A 7500-nucleotide genomic window follows, 5' to 3' on the forward strand; every position below is an offset into this window, starting at 1 on the left:
CATTGAACATGGTGTTACAGATACAGTACCACGGGAGGGATACTGTGAAGATCTTTTCTTTTAGAAGAGATGGGTGGGTCCATCAGGACGACATGGCCATCTCACCCAAAAATAGATTTTTCGCTTCGCTCAAAATCCGTTTTTTGGGCTCAAGCCATGTCGTCGTGATGGAAGCATACCAGAGCATTAGTGTATCTGTGGATTTTTAATCAGTGCCTTAACCTTATAGCAACCTTTTCTATGGTCATGTGGACCACATGAGACAAGGGACGTTACCGTTATTCGTCACCATCGCTAATCATAACCAATGTTAGTGCTTCCTGCCTCCTACAGGGAAGAGTCATTCTAGACAGTAGAAAAGGGATCTTGAGGTTAACATACATAGTATGACCAAACATAAGTACACAATGAATATACAAATAGTCTCATAGTTGTATATTTGCTAAAATAACATCAGTGTCTCTTATATCTAATTTTTGATGCATACAAATATATGAGGGATACTTACTTTGGTAAGTTGAAGAACTCTGGCATGTATACATACAATTGTCTGGCGATGGTGGACGCACTACATTCTAATAGACATTTATTACTAATAAATGACTAAAAGATGTTCAGTTAAGCGAATGTAGTATGACAATGGGATTATACCTGTAACAAGTACAGAGACTATATTTCCTTCTTGAAGGAAGAAATGATGAGTGTCACTCTCAGACTGAAAAAAATTATAAAACAGATTCTCTTCATAATTCCTGTACTGGTTACTTTTATCTGCACTGTGTACTTCGTACACCGGCACTAGTGCTATCTGTATAATTCCACACCTGAGATTTTGAACAGAGCTAGTGTTATCATGGTAACACTTAATTAAAAGAAGTCACAGCTAAGAAGGGTGACCTCTTCTCCCTTTAATTGACAGTCCCAGTCAATTAGCTGTTCATCGTAGAATTAGACGGCAGGTTAAATATTCTACCTGGCGTCACCACATATTGCTTCAGAACATGGATTTGTCTAGCATAGTGTATGTAGAACACTCTGGATGATTCTCATCCGTTACATGTGCGAGGACATGTGAGGTCCCAAACCAAAAACTGTTTACTACAGTAATTAGGGGTCAGGTTTTAATACACTACCTGCCGCCACTACGAAGTGCTTCAGTTCATGAACTTGTTTTGCATAGTGTTTGTAAAACACTCTGGATGATTTCCATCCAGTGTATGAACGAAGGTGCTCAAAGTCCATATACTAAAAGAAGTTCAGTGATGAAGCAATCTTTCTCGGATCATGACCTGCGGGAGTACTGTCCGGATCCGCTCTACGAATAAAGTAGGTGAGCTTCGCCCTTAGTTGTTTTAGGGATTAATTTGATCCAGAAGTTTCTCCTTTAAAGAACTGTCCTCCCCTGAAGTCTGAAGTTCTACGAAGATAGACCTTTAGACACTCTACAGGACATAGAGAGACATCTTCCCTGAGAGTGCAGATTCTCCAGGGACCCCACCTCTTAGTGGGTAGCTCGTTTTTAGCGAGAAAGGATGGATCAGGAAATAGATTCAGTTCTCCCAATTCCGTGAACTGATTGTGACCCTCATCTCTGGATAGGGCCACTATTTCACTAACTCTAGCCCCGGAGGCGATAGCGAACAGAAAAATAACCTTTTGGGTTAGATCCTTAAGAGAACAATCTTCATTGTTCACAGATGAGGCATAATGTAAGACCTTGTCCAAAGACCAAGAGATGGGCTTTGGTGGTACCGCGGGCTTAAGCCTAGCACATGCCTTTGGAATCTTATTAAAGATTTCATTCGCCAGATCCACTTGAAAGGCATATAGGAGAGGCCTAGTCAAGGCTGACTTGCACGTATTTATCGTATTGGCCGCCAGACCTTGGCTATGAAGGCGGACAAAGAAGGACAGACAGAATTTTATTGAAATTTCTTTCGGTCCTTTTGCTTTGACAAACGCAACCCACTTTTTCCAGGAAGACTCATATTGTCTTCTAGTTGACTTGGCCTTGTATTCTTCTAAGAATTCTATATTGCCTTTTGAGATCCCAAACCTTTTTCTAACCGCTAGAGCGAGAAAATCATGAAATGAAGGGTTTGGGTTCTCTGTGATAAAACGAAGGCAGTTAATTTCTGAATCTTCGGAAATATACCTAGGGTCAGAGCTAGGACCAGCCTCATCTAGTCTATCAGCCCCCCCTAGAGGATCCTCGTATGGGGCTATATAGCGATGTAGTTTCTTGAAGATGCTCGTGATGAAGAGGTCAAATTGCAGTTCCGGGACTTGTTCCCATCTGAGAGGGAATATGTTTGCGCCCATGGACCATTCCAACTCTATCGGTTTGTATCGAAATAGAGTATCCACCGTCACATCATGGATCAGTTGTAAATGAACTGCTGGTAGGTGCCGTCCCTTTAAGAGAGGGATGGGTAACTTCACCAAGACTGAATGAGACGTTCGAATGTGATGTCTTATTATCGCTTCGGTGTCCCAGATCAGTCGTAGGGAGCCTGATCTGTGTGGAGGGGGCTTCCCCACCCATGAAAGAACCAGCAGAGTCTTGGGACTTTCGTGCTCTAATTTCTATTAGAGAAGCGATTAAAGAGGGACCGATCTCAGTCTTTTTTTATCTCTTCAAGCATTTGATGCGTGTTTTCTCCAAGCTCTTAACGCATCTTTCCGTTGTGCCCTTAGCATCAGGTCTGTCACTATAGCAAACTGGGGAAAGTTTAGCCCTTTTTCCTGTTGGCGTTTTGGTATTCTGACTGAGTACCTGAGTCTTTTGACAGACCTCATGAGCTCATTTTATATTTCCAAAGGAGAGGAGAGTTGATGTGACTGAGGGCTTCGATGGTTTTTTAAACATCGAAACCCCTGAGCTGGAGAAAATCGAGACTTCTAGAAGCCTATCTTGCATCCGTGATGTCCCAAGAACCGGGTCATCTCTTTGAATGCACATTGGCCGGACACTTCGGGTGCTGCCCACTCCAGCCTCTTGATCAGGTATATTAATACCTGAACTATTTCTAGGCTTGACTTTGACGTGACTAAGTTCGTCAATCCTTTGAAGATACTTAGGACTGCGAGTCCGACACGTATCTTTCCTAGGATGAATGTTACTCTCTGTAACATGAATTCTAGATAGGAGGAAGGGGGGGGGGGGGGTTGACTGGAAGGTTCTGAAGGACACCTTTCAGGTCTGACAAGACTACGAACACCCCTAATTGGAACAAGGTCCATATGTTCAGAAGGATCAACATTCAGAACTTGCTGTTTTTTAGGAACTTGTTGAGTGGCGACAAGTTCAGAATGACTCATTGATATCTTGAGTCCTTCTCCTGAACACAAAACAGCCTTCCCTGGCACTCGATCAGCTATAGTTTTCCTACCATCTGTATGCTCTATAGCTCTCAGGTATACTCCTCCAGGAGGGTTTTGAACTGTAGGAGAAGGTAAGGAAATGATGGTAGGGACATTTCTGTTTCCTATCAATGGCTCATCTTGAATAGGCTTTGGACTGAAGGATCGAAGGTCCTGCGATCCTGAGGGAAAGTTCCTCCTAGCCGAAGCGTCTTTATGCTTCGAGTAGTCAGTAGGCTTAGACTTTTGACCATCTGCCTGTAGCACCGTGGTCACTGGAATAGTGGGATGTTGTTGAGCAGCCCGGATATTTCCAGCATTTTCGATCTTCTTTTTAGGTTGGAGACCCACAACCACAGAGGATTTTCTCCTTGAAGGAATGCCCCATTTTTGGAGAAGACTTATGTTCTCCATGGTGGCATTCTTAATTACTTCCTTAATGACCTCGTGTGGGAAGAGGTCTTTATCCCAGATGTTGGAAGATATTAGCTTCCTTGTTTTGTGTTCACTGTTGCGTCAGCGAACACAAACTCTCTACATGCTCTCCTGGCCTTCATAAAGGCGTAAAGGTCCTTCACCAAGATAGCCATATGCATTTTGGCTATGACCATGAGCATGTCTGGGGTACTTTCGTAGGTTGAACACAACTCTATGTAATTTTGTAGAGAAAGGGATGTCGCAAGTCTCTCCTTTGACTCATGTTCATTACACAAGAGCAACTCAGACAATTTAGGGAGCCATACCTTGAATTGTCGACTTGCGATGTCCTTGTCTAATTTTCCTACTGAAAATGTCAAATGGACTTCCTTCCAATCCTTTTCCTGTCCGGGAAAAGCTGGTGACAAAGGCTTGCACTCATCGAGTGAGGGACATGGCTTACCCGCCTCTACCGCTTTGGCAACAGAAGTAAATGCCTTCCCCATAAAGGGGAATGAGAGTGAAGTAGGAGCAAGAAAGGAAGGGTGTCTGTTATTCAGTAAGAATACCTTCGACTCTGAATAACCCGCCTTTCTCAGACTACCTGAAAGGATAGTCTGTGCCTTATCATGGTCGAGAATCAAGACCTCCTTTGGTTCCGCTCCTTTTCTTGACTTTGGTTCGTACTTCAGTTGAACCCAACAATTAGGGAAAGCATCAAAGCTTGGCCAAAATTTAATTTTGTCCAAAGGAACAGCATCTATTTTCTCTGAGATGTAGAGATTGCCATTTGAAATCGGCATCTGCTCCACAAACCTCCAGGGATTGGTTATGGATCATGTTGGTAGGTCATGACTCAAGGGTCGTTTGACTGACCCCACGGGAAGCGACAAGAGAAGCTTTACGAGGCTCTATCTAACGTTTTACTTCCTGCTTTTCGTTTTGTTTACGAAAGCTCTCTATTTGATTCTTCAGCTGGATACATAATTGTACCACATTATCCAATAGAGTGGTAGAAGATGAAGATGTCGAGATCGATGGCTCTATTGCTGGCATAGGCGGAGGAAATTCCGACACAGCATTTTCCTCTTCTACCCTGGGGCACTTCTTGCCCTTAACCCCAAAGGTTTTCTGGCCGTCAAGGGATGTAGTTGGCTCCTGAGGCACTACTGTTTCCTCACTTGCTTCCGGAAATAGTAGCTTACGCATCCTATCATTAGGTAGGAAAGGTCCCGGAGAGATCTTTTGAAAGCCTCTCACCCAGTTGCATAATTTATATTGAGCTGTATCCCTAATCTCCGTAGACTTGGGATTTTCAAAACCTTCGGACATTAATGTCCGACATATATTGCAACCCTGTGGGTTCCAATAATGTAGGGATCCGGAAATAATATTGCAGGGCGCATGAAACCTGCAAGTATTATGACCGTAAAAATACTTACTCTTGGCCTTGCAGAGGACTGCAGCACAAGGTATCTGGTGTTCCTCCTGTAAAGAAAGGAAAACCAAATGAGTATACAATGGATTATCTCCTTGACAATCAACATGCAAATGTCCTTTACAATAGAGTAGCTTAGGATAGTAAGCTATAAAGGGATAGTAGGAGATACATACTTGTGTACCCCTGTGAGCAAATGCTGTTGCCTCCCCTCAGTATTAACTACATGGAGATTTCTCTATAGAGTAACTCCAAGTAAAAGGACTCTTACCCCTAGGGGTAGAGAAGTATCAAATCACTGTCCCAAAATAATGTTAATACCGTGGGGTCACGATGACTGATTCTCGATCAGAATATTGAAGAAAACTATTCATTCAATATATGAACGGTACCAGCAGAATGCTCGTACAAGGGTACCTAAGGTATGTCAGAAAATACTACTGTATCATGGTACTGTAGTTTTCTAATTGCAGTAAGTCTATATTGCAATTTACTGGCTACTGTACATCATGTATTGTAGTCTAGTCATTATGCTGCCTTCATAGTAGCATATGACAGTATGGTCCATCTAGCATGAAGCCAGCCGGACTAGGAAAATAAAGACATATATTTGTATATCCCACTCAGCCTATTTGCTGTAGTCTTCCTACTATATTAAAATATAGAGTTTCCTGATCAGGGAGACTCAAGGAAAAAGGCTTCACCCTTTAAGGGTTAGGAGTGTATTACTCCTGCCTTGAAGTGTTTAATATTGTAGGGTAATCCTAATACTGTTTTCTAATCAGGATATTGAAGAAATCATATTCATTCAATATAGGATTGGGCTCAGCAAATGCCTGTGTTGGATATCCAAAATATATTGGAAATAACTACTAGTATAAACTATATAGTAGTATCTGCAGTATATTCTATAATGCAGATATACTGGCTACCTGTATAAAATATATAGTAGATCAGCCGGCATGTAGCCGGCATAGCTAAGTCTTGCCGGCATACCCGGCATGCTAGCTAGAGAGAGAGAGATAGCATGGAAAAAAGGCTACTCCTTACTGTGAATGTATACATTAATTAAGGATGTAAAAGTCTAATTTGACTGCCTTTTTCCAGAGAGAAGGTTCTAATAGAAGGGGAGAATGTACCATTCAGGCTTCCATGCAGCTACAGTACTATTACCGACAAGGTACCGCCGATACACTGCCGGCCGGCAAGTCCAGCAGTACCAGTACAGTCGGCGTGCTGCCAACTTAGTCAGCACTATCTGTGCCGGCCTGGCCGGCAGTACCCCGGCAACAGAACCTGTAGCAGCAGTCCAAGGGAGGACTGAAGTACCTTGGGAACAGAAGGGACTTCTCTCTCACGGCCATCATGGTCGCCGCCATTGGCTGCTGGCTGGGCTGGCAGTTGCCGGCTAGGCCGGCAATTGCCGACAGATGATGTGGTTGGCGGCAGTTTGCTCTGCCGTCAGCCAAAGACATGGCTCGAGAGGGAGTCTAGCTGGCTCCGGCCACCTACCAGCAAAGGAAGGTTGCAAGATGCCAGCCTAAAGAAAGACAATGGCTAAGCCATCAAAAGAGGGCAGCGGGGTAGGGAACAGGGTCCTGTAACGAGTGTGAAAGGAACTGGCAAAAATTGTCAATCCTACCACCTGTAAAAGAATCTCTGTTTCGGTATCGGCAGAATCCCAGGGAACAGGAGAGACTCAGTTCTCCAACCCAGAGATTGCCGACACAGGTAAGGGGATGGCGGCACTGCCGCCTCCTCTCAATAGGCGGCAGTGCCTAAAGAAAATTACTCTTCAGCCCAGAGAACTGTGGCATAGGACTAGTCTTTTAGTCGCAAGGAGAAGATGGTATCCTACCATAACTTCAAGTGCGGCTAAAGAGGGCTAACCTCCATTGCCGGCCACCTAGTCGGCAGGGGAATGATGGTATCCTACAACCCATTCGCCCTCCCGGCAGGTCGCCGACATAAGACTAAATGCTCTGAGATTCTGACTAAATCCCAAAACCCGATGGTATACCACAACCAACGGTTAAGGGAAGAGGCAGGACAAACCCTAAGTTAGCCATGTCTGAATAAAATTCAAGGCATGGCTATTAGGGTTGTAGCCTGAGGCTACACTCAGAGGGAAAGAGATTACCCTTAAGTGTCCGAAGAGACGTGTAATGTTTCATAACATTATAGGAGGTATCAGTCTCCACTGAATGAAAACAAGACACGAGGGTAACCGGGGAAAGTCTGAACGTATAGTAAAACGTCTAGGTAAGGTTACCTAGGCTATA

This window comes from Palaemon carinicauda, chromosome 29, assembly GCF_036898095.1.
Source record: "Palaemon carinicauda isolate YSFRI2023 chromosome 29, ASM3689809v2, whole genome shotgun sequence".
In the NCBI taxonomy this organism is placed as follows: domain Eukaryota; kingdom Metazoa; phylum Arthropoda; class Malacostraca; order Decapoda; family Palaemonidae; genus Palaemon; species Palaemon carinicauda.